Consider the following 20,942-nt stretch of genomic DNA (forward strand, 5'->3'; position numbering starts at 1 on the left):
AGTTGAATATCCACAGTGGATCGTAAACAAAGGTAAAGTATTGTTCCATTAGATACTGCAATCAAGCTTGCGAGGCTTATCCCGACGCTAGGGAGCTAATACCAGCCAATTACGTTTAGGTACCTGCACTTAATCTTTTTGGGGAAAATACGTCAGTTTACACTGGTAAATACATTCAACTGACACATTTGAAAATGTTTATTAAAATTGATTTGAATGCACAAGGCACAAACTCTTTTATAACTTGGGAAAATTCATAATGATCTTGTGAACGTTTTACATGTTCTTTTATGCGTTCAGTAGCCCGGGTCGTGCCGGGTTAAAGATTTATAGACACACCACGTTTGCGTAAAACCGTAGTACAGAAACCAACGGCTACGTCTTTTAGTTTTAATGTCGACACTTTATACCGGGTGTACGCCTACACCGGGATGTCGATGGTCGTGGCCATTTCGTAAAATGATGCCAAGGATATCCGGGACAACGGTCATTAAACCCCCCAAAGGCTTATAAGCAACAAAACTGTTTAAATGAGCCAATCATATTTAATCAATTAACCATCTAAGCGATGGAAGTATATAATGCTCAATCAAGCGGTATTAATATACCGTAACCCAAGCCCATATAGGGGAAATAAGTCAAAAGTATTTACCTTTGCAAGTATTAATCCTTAATTTAGATCAAGTCACCGATAGCTTTTACTGGGGCTCCTAATCTGGAACGAAGGTTTTAATTAACCTCTTAGAATCCTAACGGTCCTTATAGTAGCCGTAGCTTAAACCGGTTGATTCCGATATATAGATATGGTTAATTCGCACGAAGAGGCGAAAACCGAGAATGGAGTATGATTTGGACCCAACAAGTTCAGTGACTTGTTTTATATGGGTTTATAGTTCATACTCTGGATTTTGGGGTTCAAATAATATAATTTGACCCGTATCGGCTAATGTATGAAAACTAGTTTCATAGGCCGAACCGTGTGCGCAAATAGGCGAAACGGTTAACCATAAGAGTCGTACGCTTATTTCCTAAGTCAATATGCCTTAAAAGTATTTTTGGTATCAGTAGGATACCTTCCGTAATGCCCGTAACGAGTTTAAGTTTATATTATGCCCCGTAGGGGCTTTTCGGTTATTTTAAAGACTTTAAAAGGGATTTTCGAGTTCTACAGGAAATCCGAGTTTCCCGAACAGTTTATAAAGCTTAAAATACTTTAATTATTATTTAAAACCAGTAGCAACTGGAATCGGGTCAAAGGACCTTGTAGAACTCCCGTTTTGGCCAAAAATGGCATATTCGGTATTAACCGAACCGTAGCCATAACCGCAGGTTATGAGCAAGGTAAAAATTATTAAAAATCTTTAAAATTCCCAAAATATTATTTTACCACAGTGGGTAAAAGTTTTGGTGACGAAAACTTGGGTTAGATGGGCGTTATGCCAATTGCGCCGTTAATTATAAAACTTTCTTAAAAGTGCGCCTTTTAGCATAACTCTCATTCTAGGCCTCGGATTGACGTGAAACTTTGAGGACATGCTTATAATTTAACAAGCAAGGTTTTGGTCCGTTCACATGTCCGAAATACTCGTTTTAATTTTAAAAGGCCGTTACGGTCAACTTTTAGGCGAATGATGGAAATGTGCTAAAGACTCGGATAACTCATGAACCGACCACAGAGGCTTATACCAACATGTGACCTGGTCCTAAGAGAGTCCTAAGGTATATTTACACCTCACTAAAACGGGTCAGAACTGAAGTCAAAGCAAAAGTCAAACTTATGCGACTTTCGGCTCCGAACCGGTTCTATATAGTAAATGATCGATTCAAACGAGCGCAAACAAGTTTATATACTTATTATCATGTTTTATGATTGTCAAAACAGGTTCCATAACATATATATTACAGATTATGCATAAATCGCCAAAATAGCTTTCTGTTGACTTTTTAACCGCACGTTTGACTCGATAATTGACATAGTTAGAGTGGTGATCAGGGGGAACCATTTTAGAGGTTTAATACCCACATAAATACCAACTCATAACCACTTTTGATTCGTCATAAGACTGAACCATTTGCAAGATATTGTAATGACAACCGTTAGTTACGACGGTTGCGTTTATGAGCTATAACTATGGAAAAGTGAAGCCAAAATGGTTATCAACGACTTACAGAAGTTGCTTCTTGATTATAGAGCAGAAGAGAAGGCTTGGGAGCACTTAGAATGATCAGTAGTTGTGTGTTTTGATTGTGTGAATGGTTATGCACACAAAGGTGCTATTTATAGTCAAAAAACAAGCTCCTATGATCATTACAACTACCACAACAGGTCAGGGGTGATGGGTAGATGTCCCCTAAGTGTTATGGGTCAAATGTAGGGTGCCCATGCTCCATTAAGTGGTGTTTGATCGTTCAAAGGTTCCAAAAGCCAAGTAGTTACTACATTTCTGCATCTGGGCGTCGTACGCGACCCGCATGGACATTCCATGCAACTCTTACGCGGGTCGCCTGGGATCAGAAGATCAGACGCGAAATAGAGGAGGCTCGCGGCCCGCCTCAACTTATGTTTAAACCTTACGCGGGTCGCCTAAGGTTAAGATTTCAGGATTTTTAAATCTTTTTGTAATGATTACAGAATCGGGCCATTAATAACGAAATCTTTCGTAATGATTTGCCTGACCTTTCGGATTTGAAGGGGTAACTTTGCGGTTTGGCCCTCGGTTATTTACCGATAGGGGCCTCGTGTTAATTACCCGCATTATTAAGTCCCTGGTTTATTTATTAAGTATATTGGAAAGTCTTAACTTTCACTGTTGACGCTTTTAACCCTTCTTCTACGAATTCGATCGTAACTTTCTCGTTTCATACCGAAACTTCGCGAAGTTCATATATATTATTTTAGTGAGGGTATAATACCGTTACAAAGTCTTTGGGACGTTAAAGGGTCACTCAGAGGTATTATTAAACATGTTGACACAGTTAACCCCTGTAGTTTGTAATCTCTCACTTTCTTCCGCGTTTTATTTTTGTACGATCTATAATTTATTCGTTTGAAGGTTTAAGCATTATTTAGGGATACTATACAGTATATTTACCCTTGTTGACATTTATAACCCTCGAATTTTATATACTTTCAAGGTTTGTCAAAATTAGTCCTTTATTTATTATAGATGCCACGTGTAAACAAATGACACGTGTTAACACATCATTTGACACAAAATTTCGAGGTGTTACATCCTCACCCCCTTAAAATAAATCTCGACCCGAGATTTACTCAAATAAATAGGGGTATTTTTCTTTCATTGTAGCTTCGACTTCCCACGTATATTCAGGACCTCTACGAGCATCCCATTTGACTTTTACAATCGGTACGTGCTTTCTGCGAAGCTTCTTCACCTGTCGATCTTCAATCGACAAAGGTTTTTCTATGAACTTTAAGCTCTCATCTATATGCACATCTGTGTGTGGAATCACCAACGACTCGTCGGCGAAGCACTTTTTGAGATTGCAGATGTGGAACACATTGTGAATTCCATTGAGCTCTTCAGGCAAGTTCAGTTTATAGGCAACTGATCCGACTCGTTCAATGACCTCAAAAGGCCCTATGTATCTCGGACTCAGCTTACCCTTCTTGCCGAAACGCATCACCCCCTTCCAGGGTGACACCTTAAGTAATACCTTTTCACCCACTTCGAAGTGGAAATCCTTACGCTTTGGATCAGCGTAGCTCTTCTGCCTATCGCGGGCAGCCTTGAGACGTTCCCGGATCTGGACAATCTTGTTCGTCGTCTGGAAAACAATCTCTGGTCCCGATAACTGGACCTCTCCTACTTCCGCCCAACAAACAGGCGATCTACATTTCCTACCATATAATGCCTCAAAAGGCGCAACCTTTATGCTGGTGTGGTAGCTATTATTGTAGGAGAATTCGATCAGGGGTAGGTTCTTATCCCAGTTACCACCTAGATCGATCGCACATGCACGAAGCATGTCTTCTAGCGTTTGGATAGTACGCTCACTTTGACCGTCCGTCTGTGGATGGTAAGCCGTACTAAAATTTAAACGCGTGCCCAAAGATTGCTGGAAACTCTTCCAGAAGTGAGATGTGTATCTAGTATCCCTGTCGGAAATAATAGACACAGGTATGCCGTGTAAGGCTACAATCTTATCAACATAAAGTTGGGCTAACATATCGGAGCTATACGTCTCCTTTATGGGTAGAAAATGAGCTGATTTAGTCAGCCTATCGACTATGACCCATATTGTATCATTTCCTTTCCTGGTCTTGGGTAACTTGGTTATGAAGTCCATAGTTACGCATTCCCACTTCCACTCGGGAAGTTCAGGCTGTTGTAGCAAGCCATACGGCTTTTGGTGCTCGGCTTTGACTTGAGCACAAGTCAAGCACTTTGCTACATGGGCGGCTACAGACTTTTTCAAGCCTATCCACCAATAATTTGCCTTTAAGTCTTGGTACATTTTATCAGCACCAGGATGGACTGAGTATTTGGAACTATGGGCTTCCTGGAGAACAACATCTCGTAGTCCCCCATAAATCGGAACCCATATTCGTCCATTCAGCCTAAGAATTCCATCCTTGCTAAGAGTCAACTGCTCCTCAGTTACTCCCAGCTTTTCATTAGGATAATTAGCTTCCAACACAGCCTCTCGCTGTGCAGCCAATATCCTTTCAATCAAATTATTTTTAACTTCAATGCTCTTGGCATTGATTCGAATGGGTTTTACCCTTTCTTTTCTGCTCAATGCATCGGCGACTACATTCGCCTTGCCGGGATGGTACCTGATTTCGCAGTCATAATCATTCAGGGTTTCCATCCAACGGCGTTGTCTCATGTTCAACTCCTTCTGGTTGAACAGGTGCTGGAGGCTTTTGTGATCAGAATAAATCACAAATTTAATACCATAAAGGTAGTGCCTCCACAACTTAAGTGCAAATACAACGGCACCCAACTCCAAGTCATGGGTGGTGTAATTCTTTTCATGCACCTTTAATTGTCTTGAAGCATAGGCAATCACCTTGCCCTTCTGCATAAGCACACACCCCATGCCTGTATGTGATGCATCGCAGTAAACTACGAATTCATCTGTACCCTCGGGTAAGGTCAACACAGGTGCGTTGCTTAGCTTCTGCTTCAGTATTTCAAAGGACTCTTGCTGCTTCGGGCCCCAAATGTACTTTTCTTTCTTCTTGGTCAAGGAAGTCAAGGGCGCAGCAATCCTTGAAAAATTCTCAATAAATCTCCGGTAATATCCTGCTAATCCCAGGAAACTACGGATTTCGGTAGGCGTCTTTGGCTCTTGCCAGTTCATGACTGCCTCTACCTTAGCGGGATCCACTTGGATACCACGCTCACTCACAACGTGTCCTAAAAACTGAACTTCTCGTAGCCAGAATTCACATTTCGAGAATTTGGCGTAGAGTTTCTCACGTTGTAGTAATTCGAGAATGCAACGGAGATGCTTCTCGTGGTCAGCTTGATTCTTGGAATAGATAAGGATATCGTCGATGAAGACTATGACGAATTTGTCCAAGTACGGCTTGCAAACGCGGTTCATGAGATCCATGAACGCAGCCGGTGCATTTGTGAGCCCAAAAGGCATCACTAGGAACTCGTAATGACCATAGCGAGTCCTAAATGCAGTCTTGTGTACATCTTCATCTCTGACCCTTAGTTGATGATAACCCGACCTTAAGTCGATCTTGGAGAAGTAGCTTGCTCCTTGCAGCTGATCGAAGAGATCATCGATCCTTGGTAAAGGATATCTGTTCTTTATGGTAACTTTATTCAGCTCTCTATAGTCGATGCACAACCGCATCGATCCGTCCTTCTTCTTTACAAATAGGACAGGAGCTCCCCAGGGAGATGAACTAGGTCTGATAAAACCTTTCGCCAGCAGTTCATCCAACTGGGTCCTCAGTTCTTTCATTTCCGTTGGCGCTAGTCTGTAAGGTGCTCTTGCTATCGGAGCTGCTCCAGGAATGATGTCAATTCTGAACTCCACTTGTCTATCTGGTGGCAAACCAGGTAGTTCTTCAGGAAAAACCTCGGGGTATTCAGAAATGACAGGAAGATCCTCGATCTTCGGCTTTGGTTCTTCAATTAACACTTGAGCCATGTAAATTACACAGCCTCTGTTCAAACACCTTGAAGCTTTCAGCATAGATACGTCTTCGGGCAATCCGTAATGCGTATCCCCTCGAATGGTAAGAGATTCACCACTCGGAGTCTTTAAAACTATTTGCCGCTTGCCGCAAATGATTTGGGCCTGGTTATGGGATAACCAGTCCATGCCTAGCACGATATCAAAACCCGCCAATTTGAAGGGAAGTAGAGATAAAGGAAAAGAATGGTTCCTAATGGATATTTCACATCCTTCTAGAACGGTAGAGACGGTTTCTATCGTGTCGTCTGCTAACTCTACTTCGTATTTCACGTCAAGGGTTTTGATTGGCATATTTAGTAGTTGGCAAAATTTCTGGTCTACAAAGGATTTGTCAGCGCCAGAATCGAACAGTACTCTTGCAAATATATTATTTACGAGAAAAGTACCTGTAAGCACATTATCGTCCTTGACCGCTTCCTTTGCATCCAAGCGAAAAATTCTCGCATTTGATTTCTTCGTTTCTTCCGCCTTCTTGGCATACTTCGGGCAATTACTCTTTATGTGCCCCTTTTCATTACAATTAAAGCAGGTTGCGTCCTTTATCTTTTTACACTCCACTGTCTTATGCTCATTGGACTTGCATAGCCCACAGGGTGGAGTCCTTTGTTTTGACTGCGAACCAGACGCAAACCTACACTTCCCGGAGTGAGGTTTCTTGCAGACCTTGCAGTAAGGTCTTCCATCAGCTTGCCCCTCCTTCTTTGTCTCCGACCCTCTCTTTCCTTCACCGCTTCCACGGTGCTTTTTCCCAGACTTTCGTGAGGTATCATCCTCACGCTTTCGCTTTTCAGCCTCCTTGCTCCTTTGTGCCCTCAGACGGACAGCGTCAAGTGTAAGAGACAAGGAGAGGTCAGTAACTGACCTGAAGGTCGTTGGCCTAGAGGCCTTTACGCTGGCCTTGATTGCCGGCTCTAAGCCCCCAATGAATCGGGCAATCCTCCTAGGTTCTGGTGTCACAAGATATGGCACCAGGCGTGACATAGTGTTAAAACTTGTCAGGTATGCTTGACAATCCAGGTTTGTCATTACCAGTGAGACAAAATCTGCCTCAATCTTCTCAACCTCGTGCTGAGGGCAGTAGTTTTCTTTTATGAGGGTAATAAACTCCCCCCATGACATTTTGTACAAGGCAGACTTACCTGAAGCCTGCACCAGAGCTCTCCACCACGCCAGGGCCTCGCCCTTGAATGACTGGGACACAAACTTAACCACGTCCCTTTCAGCGCACCCGCTGATGTCCACAATCGTGTCCATCTCGTCCAGCCAGGTGATACAATCAACCGCACCTTTCTCCCCTGTAAATTCACGGGGCTTACATGATACAAAGTATTTGTAGGTGCAACCCTTAGCACTGGACGCATCAGTATATTCTCTATCGCGGTGAACGCTGTGCTCAGTAGACGAATGCTTGTCGTCATCTTTCTTGGGTTCAGAGGGTGGTTTGGAGTGTGTCTATGGTTTAGAGGGTGGTTTTGACACAGATCTGCCTTGAGACTCAGTATTTTGACGATCAATAGCTGCCTGGACAGCATTGTTGATCAGAGCCTTTAGTTGTGCGCCTGTCAAATGTACTGACGCATTGTCATAGTCATCTTCATTCGTGTGGCTGTTCTCTCCATTGGGATCCGCCATTGTATCTTGAATCTGTTACAGAAGATAACAAAATTTTAATTTAGGAGATTATTATGTGATTGTCTTTTATGACAATTTGTCGACCATGGTACAGAGACCATATTCGGTTAACTTATTATCTCATTACATATTAGGATTTGAATATATCCTATTTTAACTATATAAATAGTATTGGCGGCATAAAGCCTAATCATGATGATGTTTTATAATGTTAGCCGAGATTTCAGAGAATCAAAGGCATAGAGAATTGAACCGTAGTTCTTTATCTCTTTCTGACAGAGAGTCATAGACTATTACTGCCTTTTGTCTTATAAGACAATTATTATGGCCCATAGGCACTACACCTCTAATGGATGTCTTAATAGGGTTGGCCCGTAGGCACTACATCACTAATGGATGTTTTAATAATATTGGCCCGTAGGCACTACATCACTAATGGATGTTTTAATAGTTCTGGCCCGTAGGCACTGCATCACTAATGGATGTTTTTATAATACTGGCCCGTAGGCATTGCATCACTAATGGATGTCTTAATAGTTCTGGCCCGTAGGCACTGCATCACTAATGGATGTTTTTATAATACTGGCCCGTAGGCATTGCATCACTAATGGATGTCTTTATAATATTGATCACCTTCATTGGTGATTTAACCCGCGATTTATAAATCATTTAGTTGGGTTTTGAAATCCCTAAAGGATTATTGTATAGGAATGACGTGCGTGATTATAACGAATCACATCTGCCATGAATGTTAACATGCGTACAGAGGTTAACAGGGAATCAGAATCCTTTCAGTTAGGTCGTACCATCTTGACTAGATTTTAACAGACCCCAAGCTAGGTTTCACCTTTTAAGATTCTTTATTTAGGCAGATCAATATAAAAGGAATGGTTTTGATTTATTCTTATATATGTTAAAACAAAACCCATAACATACATTCCAAAATCTCAAATACAATTACATATTGCCCTAAACGGGTCTTTCAAATAATACATACCTCCATAGAGGTTTCAAAATAAGTGACAAGTCCACGCAGGGACTAATATAAGATAGGTGTCCATGCAAGGACTAAAGATAAGTCCACATAGGGACTAAAATACGATAAGTTGTCCACGCAGGGACTTATTTCAAAGTAGAGATTACATTAATACAACTATTAAGGGCTAATGGTCACGTTTCTTCTTTTTGCCCTTTAGTAGGTTCGCCAAGCCCTTGAGAAATCCTCGGTGGCTTTTCTTTTCTTCCTCGAACTCTCTCTCCACACGATCTAGTCGATGGAGTATTTCTTCCTGTTCAGGAGGAGAAAATCGTGGTTGTGGCGCTTGATGCGGAACTGGAGGTCTGGGAGGTATTGGATACCCATGAGCTGAGTAATCCGGTGGTCCCATGTTTCCATGTGCTCCGTCAGGGTAGCGCGCATTATATCTAGCCGACACCACATATGGGTCGCGCTCATAGCCGTAGTTGTATTGTGCTTGTGATGGTTCAAACGGGTTGTAAGCCGTTGGACCTGTGTAAGCTGGTATGGGTTGATCATACCCAAATGGTGGCGAATTTCGTGCAGTTGGTGCGGAGTTCGCTTCCTGTATAGGACTTGAAGGTCCTTCTTCATGTAGTGGCGGATAGTGGCTACTACTAGAATGTCGAGGAGTGCTGAAGTGGTTACCCCCTCCTCCTCGTGTAGACATACGAGCATTGGTCCTCCTACGCCTCGGCGGATCAGGTATTACTGGTTGTGCCGGTGGCGGAGGTGGTGGCGTAACTGCCTCAAAGCGTGAATCCTCAGAGGGATCCTGTGGATGTCTCGGTTGTTGTGTCTGATGAGATGGTGTGTTGTACCACTCATGTCGGTCAAACAAGGCCATAAAGCTATCTGGGCCTTGATACTGCGGACCATGATATGAAGATCCATCAGATACTTCTATCGGATGCGTGGGCGTACCACGAGCTGGTTCAGTTGGATCCTCATCTTCTTCCATGGGATCTTCAGAAAAATGGTCTTGAGGCCCTAGTGGAACAAAACCTGAAGGTTCCTGTATGTAGTCAGCCGGATTAAACTGAGCTACGTAGTATGGACTAGGGTCGTCGTAGTTCCGGTGCGAAACCGAACGTTGTAGAGGTATGAAGGAAGGTTGTGGGTTGTTGGGATTATTTTCTGAATCTGGTCCAAAGGAGTGCCGGTAGGATGGCGTCGAGCTGTGCGAAGTGGAATGCCTCGCGGGTTCGTAAAGATCTCTTCGTCGTTGTGGCTCTTCGCTCCTTGTCATCGAAGGATGTCTTGTACCAGATGGTCCAGCTTCTTGATCGTGATGTGTCACGATTTCTCCTCGGCCTCTTCTTCCCCTTCCTCTTCCTCGGAATATAACAGGTGGCATTTTCCTGCTCCAAAACTTATTAAAAATCAAATCGAAAATAAAGACAAAAAGGAATAATAATCCGAATTTGTCCTAAGTTATTGTCTAGACTCAAGTATGTGCAATTGTGTTACTGAGATTAAACACAATAGGGTAGTGTTTAATTCACTCAATGTTGGCTCTGATACCAACCTGTCACACCCCGATTTCCACGTGTCTCACCGGTGGGCCCGGTGGGGGATTACCGTGACGATGTTGGCAACAATATAGTCAAACCACACAATTATATAATGCACAGCGGAAGCATAAGGTAAATATATAAATTTCAACCTCTGATCATAACATCAATGTATTACAGAAGTTGAATATCCACAGTGGATCGTAAACAAAGGTAAAGTATTGTTCCATTAGATACTGCAATCAAGCTTGCGAGGCTTATCCCGACGCTAGGGAGCTAATACCAGCCAATTACGTTTAGGTACCTGCACTTAATCTTTTTGGGGAAAATACGTCAGTTTACACTGGTAAATACATTCAACTGACACATTTGAAAATGTTTATTAAAATTGATTTGAATGCACAAGGCACAAACTCTTTTATAACTTGGGAAAATTCATAATGATCTTGTGAACGTTTTACATGTTCTTTTATGCGTTCAGTAGCCCGGGTCGTGCCGGGTTAAAGATTTATAGACACACCACGTTTGCGTAAAACCGTAGTACAGAAACCAACGGCTACGTCTTTTAGTTTTAATGTCGACACTTTATACCGGGTGTACGCCTACACCGGGATGTCGATGGTCGTGGCCATTTCGTAAAATGATGCCAAGGATATCCGGGACAACGGTCATTAAACCCCCCAAAGGCTTATAAGCAACAAAACTGTTTAAATGAGCCAATCATATTTAATCAATTAACCATCTAAGCGATGGAAGTATATAATGCTCAATCAAGCGGTATTAATATACCGTAACCCAAGCCCATATAGGGGAAATAAGTCAAAAGTATTTACCTTTGCAAGTATTAATCCTTAATTTAGATCAAGTCACCGATAGCTTTTACTGGGGCTCCTAATCTGGAACGAAGGTTTTAATTAACCTCTTAGAATCCTAACGGTCCTTATAGTAGCCGTAGCTTAAACCGGTTGATTCCGATATATAGATATGGTTAATTCGCACGAAGAGGCGAAAACCGAGAATGGAGTATGATTTGAACCCAACAAGTTCAGTGACTTGTTTTATATGGGTTTATAGTTCATACTCTGGATTTTGGGGTTCAAATAATATAATTTGACCCGTATCGGCTAATGTATGAAAACTAGTTTCATAGGCCGAACCGTGTGCGCAAATAGGCGAAACGGTTAACCATAAGAGTCGTACGCTTATTTCCTAAGTCAATATGCCTTAAAAGTATTTTTGGTATCAGTAGGATACCTTCCGTAATGCCCGTAACGAGTTTAAGTTTATATTATGCCCCGTAGGGGCTTTTCGGTTATTTTAAAGACTTTAAAAGGGATTTTCGAGTTCTACAGGAAATCCGAGTTTCCCGAACAGTTTATAAAGCTTAAAATACTTTAATTATTATTTAAAACCAGTAGCAACTGGAATCGGGTCAAAGGACCTTGTAGAACTCCCATTTTGGCCAAAAATGGCATATTCGGTATTAACCGAACCGTAGCCATAACCGCAGGTTATGAGCAAGGTAAAAATTATTAAAAATCTTTAAAATTCCCAAAATATTATTTTACCACAGTGGGTAAAAGTTTTGGTGACGAAAACTTGGGTTAGATGGGCGTTATGCCAATTGCGCCGTTAATTATAAAACTTTCTTAAAAGTGCGCCTTTTAGCATAACTCTCATTCTAGGCCTCGGATTGACGTGAAACTTTGAGGACATGCTTATAATTTAACAAGCAAGGTTTTGGTCCGTTCACATGTCCGAAATACTCGTTTTAATTTTAAAAGGCCGTTACGGTCAACTTTTAGGCGAATGACGGAAATGTGCTAAAGACTCGGATAACTCATGAACCGACCACAGAGGCTTATACCAACATGTGACCTGGTCCTAAGAGAGTCCTAAGGTATATTTACACCTCACTAAAACGGGTCAGAACTGAAGTCAAAGCAAAAGTCAAACTTATGCGACTTTCGGCTCCGAACCGGTTCTATATAGTAAATGATCGATTCAAACGAGCGCAAACAAGTTTATATACTTATTATCATGTTTTATGATTGTCAAAACAGGTTCCATAACATATATATTACAGATTATGCATAAATCGCCAAAATAGCTTTCTGTTGACTTTTTAACCGCACGTTTGACTCGATAATTGACATAGTTAGAGTGGTGATCAGGGGGAACCATTTTAGAGGTTTAATACCCACATAAATACCAACTCATAACCACTTTTGATTCGTCATAAGACTGAACCATTTGCAAGATATTGTAATGACAACCGTTAGTTACGACGGTTGCGTTTATGAGCTATAACTATGGAAAAGTGAAGCCAAAATGGTTATCAACGACTTACAGAAGTTGCTTCTTGATTATAGAGCAGAAGAGAAGGCTTGGGAGCACTTAGAATGATCAGTAGTTGTGTGTTTTGATTGTGTGAATGGTTATGCACACAAAGGTGCTATTTATAGTCAAAAAACAAGCTCCTATGATCATTACAACTACCACAACAGGTCAGGGGTGATGGGTAGATGTCCCCTAAGTGTTATGGGTCAAATGTAGGGTGCCCATGCTCCATTAAGTGGTGTTTGATCGTTCAAAGGTTCCAAAAGCCAAGTAGTTACTACATTTCTGCATCTGGGCGTCGTACGCGACCCGCATGGACATTCCATGCAACTCTTACGCGGGTCGCCTGGGATCAGAAGATCAGACGCGAAATAGAGGAGGCTCGCGGCCCGCCTCAACTTATGTTTAAACCTTACGCGGGTCGCCTAAGGTTAAGATTTCAGGATTTTTAAATCTTTTTGTAATGATTACAGAATCGGGCCATTAATAACGAAATCTTTCGTAATGATTTGCCTGACCTTTCGGATTTGAAGGGGTAACTTTGCGGTTTGGCCCTCGGTTATTTACCGATAGGGGCCTCGTGTTAATTACCCGCATTATTAAGTCCCTGGTTTATTTATTAAGTATATTGGAAAGTCTTAACTTTCACTGTTGACGCTTTTAACCCTTCTTCTACGAATTCGATCGTAACTTTCTCGTTTCATACCGAAACTTCGCGAAGTTCATATATATTATTTTAGTGAGGGTATAATACCGTTACAAAGTCTTTGGGACGTTAAAGGGTCACTCAGAGGTATTATTAAACATGTTGACACAGTTAACCCCTGTAGTTTGTAATCTCTCACTTTCTTCCGCGTTTTATTTTTGTACGATCTATAATTTATTCGTTTGAAGGTTTAAGCATTATTTAGGGATACTATACAGTATATTTACCCTTGTTGACATTTATAACCCTCGAATTTTATATACTTTCAAGGTTTGTCAAAATTAGTCCTTTATTTATTATAGATGCCACGTGTAAACAAATGACACGTGTTAACACATCATTTGACACAAAATTTCGAGGTGTTACACTCAGATTCATTATGTTATTGAATTCGAGATTTAATTTTTTATTGAATTATGTATTCAATTCAGACCTTTCAATTTTGGAATTCTAAACAAGATTATAAACAAAGTTTTTTCCTTTGCTTAGGACATCACACAGAACACTGAAAATCTCTGCTTAGGCTGTTGTACCATGGGAAACAGACAGATTCACCTAGATGGCCTGAAATCTGTTTTAAGGAAAGCGTCTTGAACGTACCTTAGCCAAAACCTCGTCTTTCTTCTATTGTTTATTTACTTTTGTTGTAATCAGTTAAATAATCTTTCGTTTCTTTCTGTTTGTAATTTTTGAGAAGTATTGTATTTGGTTCTGTAGTTTATTCCATTTTATCGGTTGTAGTTTGTAATGGAAATTAATAAAATTGTTTCTTCTTTTATTTTGTGATCGGTGTTCCTACAATTCAACTATGATAATTGAAAAACTGAATGAACAGTGTTGCAAGATGTGGTGTTGCTCTTCAATTGGGCCGCTTTTTAGAAGCCACGCGTAGGGCTTCTATCAACACCATCTGCCACACATTCAAAAACGTGATAAAAAACTATCATGTGGGAGAGAGACTGATAAAAACCCACCGCATCAAAGACAGAGAGAGAGAGCGCGCGCACGAAGGAACAAGATCAGGTGGCTGGTGACGACGACGACGATGGATTCGGGGTAACAGTCAAGGTCTGAGATGAACCGACGATAGGTACGAACACAGATCATGGAAGCCGCAATTTCAGGTAATCTTTTGGTTTTCTCATTTTCAACCAAAATGTCGCAACCAAATAATGATAATTCATGGTCTTCGTAGGTTACCACAACCCAACATTTGCTACTCGAATCGCAGGCCTGATTAGGGCTCCAATCGAAGGTAGGCATCTGATTAGGGCTCCAATTTCTGTTCACAACGACCAGGTAACAGTCAGTTCCTGATTATGTTATGCGAATCGGGTTGGTTCTTTTTTATGGGGTTGGGTTGTGCAAGTAAGGTTTTCGATGAAAGTCTTGATTGAGGATTTTTCAGATGCTGGGGAGATTTCTTGCTTTTTATTCTTGTAAATTGAATTTTGAGGTTTGATAGCTTAGTTTTCTTTAAACTGTTTGATGCATTTATGATAGAAACCGATTCGAGATGGTCAATCTCCCGATAGATACCCGTAGAGTGGGTTAGGCTCCAAGAAAAAAAGATAAAGAACAAGACTAAATTTTGCTAACAATTTTCTTCTCTAAATTTCATCTCAAATGCAAGTACAATATAAGTAGGGGAATGCGTGAACTAACTCCTAACATGAACGTGGAACTATAATGCAGAACATGGAACTAGAAATATGACTACACGAACATTAAATGGAAACGTGGACTTTGACTCTAAATGCATGCAAAATAAAAGTGTGTTTCATTTTTTAACTAAGTCTTCATGGGTCGGGTTGCACACCCGGATCGGATCGTATCAATTTACATATGGGAATGGTTAAGCAAAGCTTCAAGGTCAACATACTACTTGAGCAGTGTCTTAACTTGACAGACTATTAGTACCCAAGGGTTTTATCTGGATTATTTTTCTAATACTTTGAGACCAAACGCTTTACTTTTATGCATAGTAACTTTTAGTGTAAATGCTAACAGTTTATCCAAATATCCACAGATTATAGCGGCTTTGTGGAAACAATAACTCCCGTTCTCACCAACTTAGGCAGAAGGCTAAGGATAGTGGCAACTAAAGACGAAAGGTAAATAGACTACATAACTGAACTCTTTATGAGTTATGGCTCCGCTAAACATTTCGACCGAAAAAAAACCCTAAAGTCGAAGGCGAAACAATTATGATGAAACTATTTGCAGCTCTTTTTAAATATAGCCTATACTTAAATACTTATCCAAACGCACCTGTAACCCTTTTGTTAAAAAAGACGAAATTGCCCAAGGCCATAAAAGAAAAGTATTCAAAATTAGTATCCAGCATGTAATTATCTGTATACTTTTAGAAAAAAAAATATCTCCACAACTACTAATTATACAATGAGATACAATATGAAACTACCAAAGGTGGTGGAGATGCAAATGAAGGTTAGTTGAGGCTTTAATTTATGTGTTTTTGTTTGAATCTAATTAGTTACCACTTACCAATGTATTCAAACTTGGATTGACGCATAAATTCAACGTGTAAGTTGAGCTTCAATGAACTGAATGAAGTGTCTATTGTCTTATTTTTTAGGTTAATTTTACTTTTATATTAATGTTTTAGGTTTGAATGAGTATTGATTGTTTAGCGGTTAAATCGGAGGTGCCAATGTGCCATCCAAGGTGCTAGCTGCTGGTGGATAGACTTTTAATTAACTTCTTGGTATGAAATGGGCTATGCAAGAAACTGATAAGTTTTTACCAGTTATAATATAACTAATTTGCTATGAGTTTTGGATAATAATGTAAACCTTGATTATTACTTGATTGCTACTCTGTTGTGTTTTTGGAAACCAATGTTAATGAACTTTAATAGAAATACCAAAATCTGTTTTCAAACCCATTGTCTTTTTAGTCTCAGAAGGAACCTAAGATCGGCACTAGCAAGTCTATTTGAATTGAAGGAAAAGGAACGATCAACATGGCAGGCTCAGTCAAGGTATGCTTTACTTAGTATTCCAGTACCGTGATCGATTTTTATTATAATTTTTCTACTTCTCTTGGATTTGGGTATCTCGTGTAGTTTTATCTCGATGTTATTCAGATTCACTTATCAGGAATCACTAACAATCGGTTGATTTTACTTTCAGTTTGTACTCGGATCACGCGACTTGGTGTTGAAGGTGCATACAGGATGATTTCAGCGATCTAGGGTTAAGTCGACGGTTTCAAGGTAATTCAGTTCTATGCTTGAAATTGATTTTCATTTAGGGATCTATGGTGTAGGAAATATTAGACTGGTTGAGCTTAGATCAAACGTCACTATGTTTGCCGATTAAGGTTACAAGTTGTTTGTTGTGTTTTAGTTACGTTGCTTCAATTTTGCTTTAAATTGGGTTGACATTAGATATACAGTTTCAATTTTGCTTGAAATTGAGTTGATTGCCACTTTTTCAATTATGTTAGGGCTGTTTGGGGTGGTTGCACTAATTACTTAGCAGCAAAAAACGACCATGATAATTTTCTTCTAATCATTTAGGGTGTTAAAATAATGAGATTATTCATGGTCTTCTGTTCATTTAGGGTCATGTTGTCATCAAACTTCGTTGCTAGGTACAAACTTTCATGTTGGTGATGACATGTAGGAGAGTGGGAAAAGGGTAGATTTTGCTGCAAATATGTGGGTTTTATGTCCATTTTCTTTACTCTTTGGTTTAAGAATGATACTTTGATACTTTGTAATATCGAATTTCTTGGTCAAATAATTAAGAAAAATGCTTACAAAACTTGAGAAAAAAAATCAGAATTGGACTTGCCGGATTAACAGTTGGCTAGATGGTTTATGGTCGTTTGTGTTTTTTTAACCGACCCGTTTTGCATTGACTTGAACCAGTTTTGTCCCAAACACAGTTTAACCTGAACCAAACTGAACCGGTTTTTAATTAACCTATTTTGACCCGAACCCAAACCAAATTGAACCGGTTTTAAATTACCCTATTCTGACCTGAACCCGTTTTGACAGACAGGTCCGCTGTACATGGTGGTGCGGTTATGGCGGTTCTCCGGCTCCGAAAACAGTGAAGAGGCATCCACCGGACGGAGGCAATCCGTAAATATCAACAGGTTATATATTCTTAATATAAACTTCACACTTACTGTTGGTTATGAACCCTGATGTATACTGTAGTTTTCGTTATTAACCCTAACAAAGTAACAAAGAAACCCCCCTCTCCTTTAGTTTCAAAATCTTGTCTCTTTTATATCGATTAATCAACAACAGAACAATGGCATATTAAATGAGGATGTTGTGGTGATAAAGAAGCAGGGGACAACACTCATCATTGTAAATTAAATTGTTATGTATTTGTGATTTGTTTTTTTTGGTTCAACTTATGGGAGTATTTTTAGTAATATATGGTTCTTGATGTAATCTAAGAATAAGACTGTCGGTTCAGTTTTCTTTTTGTTTTTGTGCTAATTGAAACTTTGTGTGTTTAGGCATTGACTTAGAATCAAAGAGGTGGGTATTCAAAAAAGAAAAGACCAGAATGTATTGGGCAGTTGCAAAAGAAGCATAAGAGAGTAAAGCTTCTCAACACATTTACGACTGATACAATTTATGAGAAGAATTTCTTGTCATCGACACGCATTCTTGAGGTTGTCATAGATGATGTTTTTTCTTCCAGGTATGTTCAATTTCTCATATAATCGAGTGTTTATATTATCTGGTGTACATCGTATCGAAAATCTTAGGTTAGTGCGTAATGGGATATGTGGGTATGTGATAGAAACTTGAAATCGAAAGATAAAATTGAAAGAATAATCCAATTCGAGAAGGATTAAATCTTCATGAAAAGGTATAAAAACGCTAATTTTATATAATAAACATCGACCCATTCTCTATTCATCAGAATTCCCTATTTCTAATACCTAGAAAGAAGTTGATAAACTGTCCCACTAATTCAGCCCACTATCTCTACCTGCTTACTGGGCTGGGTCTTTGACTGGTTATTGGGCTGGGTGATTTTGGGTTGATAGTCCAGCTGGGCTTATTTGCCTCTGCTAGGACCGTATCAGTATGTCTCAGTTTTTAGGAATGACATGCATAGTTGTTATAGGACCATGGTTAGTGGCAGATCTATGAATTCATATCAGGATATGCATAATCATGAGTAAATTTTATTTTCTTGGGATGCACACTATGACACGTTGCAATTATAATTCTGCAGTAGGCATGTTGACATTACGTTACGCAGTTGGTATCGGAGGTGAGGGTGGAATACTTGAAGATGGTACAATACAACCAGAGAGCAGACATCAGCGTCCGTCATATGGTAAGTTGTCGATTTTGAATAATAGACTGGTTAGAGTAAAATATAGAGCCTAACAATTCTCAGCAAGTTGTAAATCTTGAATCTTTAGATTTAAAAGTAAAATATAGAACCTAACAACGCAACCTCCAATATAAAGCACATATTTCTTTTAAAAATATTAGGTTTATTATTTTCTGGGAAATTATAAGTTCACAATGTGTTTTTATAAAGTTTTTGAATTCAAACTATTTATCTTAGAAAACGTAATAACATATCCAAATGTGTTTCTTTAAGCCATATAGAGATAAAGTATGCCGGTTTTGTAGTATTTTTCATCAGGGTAGATACTATATTTATAGGGATACTATACTTTCATCCTTTAACATCTGATGGTAGGCTTGGTAGCTAAAAAACTCAAGTTAGTTAAGTATATGCTTTAGTGTAGTTTTGTTATAACACATTTCTTACAAATATAAAAGTTCTAATCATCATGGGTCAAATGGAAGAACCAACTTTGTTCTTGTGACAAATCTTCTTCCCAGCTGTACATCAAAAAGTGACCTCCTGATTTGTTTTAACTAAAGGCTTAGATTATTATTACTACCGCTATATTAGATTTTTAATAATAATTAATCATAAAATAAAACTTAAAAATGGACAAAAATGTTGGCACTTTAACCCAACCCCGTACGACTCTTTTAAACCCACACTAAGAACAACCTGTTTTGAACTATTACCCAATAATAATTATTCAACCCTTTTATGATACCTACATGTACAATGCTGGGTATTTGTAGCGTATTTTTATGCACTCGGACATAAATCCTTTGTGAACTATATTGGAAGATTCTGTTATGAAATTTGAAAAGGCGAAATCTGCTCAGGAAGATAGTGTTAGATGAGTTGAAGATATATTCCCACAAACTATTGGTTCTAAGGTAGTAACAAAAACTTCAATTATTGAACCTCTTTCAAGGCAAAATTTCGTGTTGAAACTTTGATGTGGCTAGACGTCCAGGTTGGATACGGGTCAACACTGGCTCTATTTGAAACAAGCAGTATTGGGTTGGGATGACTCCAATAAACACTGTTTTTAGTTACAATTACAATGCAGTATTATTACAATAAATAATAATCTTCAAAAATTTATAAAACAACACATGAATAAAATTTCGGGTATATCCATTTAGCTAATGCTTATCTATTCAACATAGTTGACCCATTAAATCTACAATTAGGCATAGCATACACGCATTTACCCACCTTATTAACCTTTTATCATGAAAATACAATCCGGCCAGTTTTGACCCATTTCAATTAAACTGTTTACTTCGAATCATCAAATGTACAAAACAGTTTAAACCCAACAACAAATACTACACAAATTTGTTAATAACAACATATTTGACAGGTTCGTCACGTCTTGATTTCTAAAACTACACTTTGCATATGGAACTTACTGAAGACGAGACTGAGATTGTCACTCTTCAGTTACCTGAAGATGATCAGGGTCTAGCGGCGGGCCAGTTTGCAGCATTCTACAAAGAACAGGTTTGTATGGGTCGGGTGTGATCTTGGAAAGTTGGAATCATGGACAATAATGGGTTTCCTGTATGTGAAAAGGCTCGCGAAATTGCAAACTTGGAAGATAAATCTAAGCTTGGTAAACCTGTCAAGATAAAGCCAAAACCTGATGATTGTTTGTGGAATTCGGTTATGACGATATGAGATTAGTTTAGAATTATATTTTGGTGTATATGTGTAAGCTGTATGCCTTCTTTGGTCTGTTGGAATAATTTTGTTAAGTATTAAATTTAGTTTTATATCACAAGCTAATCATGTTTATGATTTTTGATTTATAGAAGTGAAAAATAGTAACCTGCCAGTACCGGATTGATTCCAATCAAATAATATTAGAAGGTGTGTTAGTAGTTTTTACGACCCGTTACCATATCATGGTTTAGCGCGCCGCAACGCGCGCGGGATGTAAAACCTAGTTCATATATGATAAAAAACAAACCAAATGAACAGTAAAAACAAACCAAATGAACAGTAAATTTAGTTTGTTTTTTATCATATGGGGTATGGGGCAGGGTTGTCGCGTGGGTTGGGTACAAATGCCATCATCCCGGGTTGGCTTGGGTTTCGGCATGGCCCCTTCGGCGGGGGTTTCAGTCCGGGGGCGGGGTTGTGGCGTGGGTTGGGTACAAACGCCCAAGTCACCACCCCGG

The 20,942-nt window shown here is 39.5% G+C and overlaps 1 long non-coding RNA gene across 5 annotated transcripts; it reads left to right on the forward strand.

The window, feature by feature from the left end:
- The first annotated feature begins 14,162 nt into the window (after window positions 1-14,162).
- On the forward strand, window positions 14,163-20,536 carry LOC110922829. Of its 5 annotated transcripts, none has more exons than XR_004886087.1 (10): window positions 14,163-14,517; window positions 14,589-14,648; window positions 15,423-15,507; window positions 16,023-16,121; window positions 16,314-16,397; window positions 16,549-16,631; window positions 17,421-17,521; window positions 17,897-18,084; window positions 18,628-18,732; window positions 20,123-20,536. It is a non-coding gene; the product is annotated as an uncharacterized LOC110922829 (long non-coding RNA). The 5 variants fall into 5 exon arrangements; XR_002583504.2 differs by having other exon boundaries at window positions 14,166-14,517; window positions 14,589-14,692; XR_002583505.2 differs by lacking the exon at window positions 16,023-16,121 and having other exon boundaries at window positions 14,169-14,517; window positions 14,589-14,692; window positions 16,320-16,397.
- Window positions 20,537-20,942: the final 406 nt, after the last annotated feature.

This window comes from Helianthus annuus, chromosome 17 (genome assembly GCF_002127325.2).
Source record: "Helianthus annuus cultivar XRQ/B chromosome 17, HanXRQr2.0-SUNRISE, whole genome shotgun sequence".
Classification (NCBI taxonomy): Eukaryota; Viridiplantae; Streptophyta; class Magnoliopsida; order Asterales; family Asteraceae; genus Helianthus; species Helianthus annuus.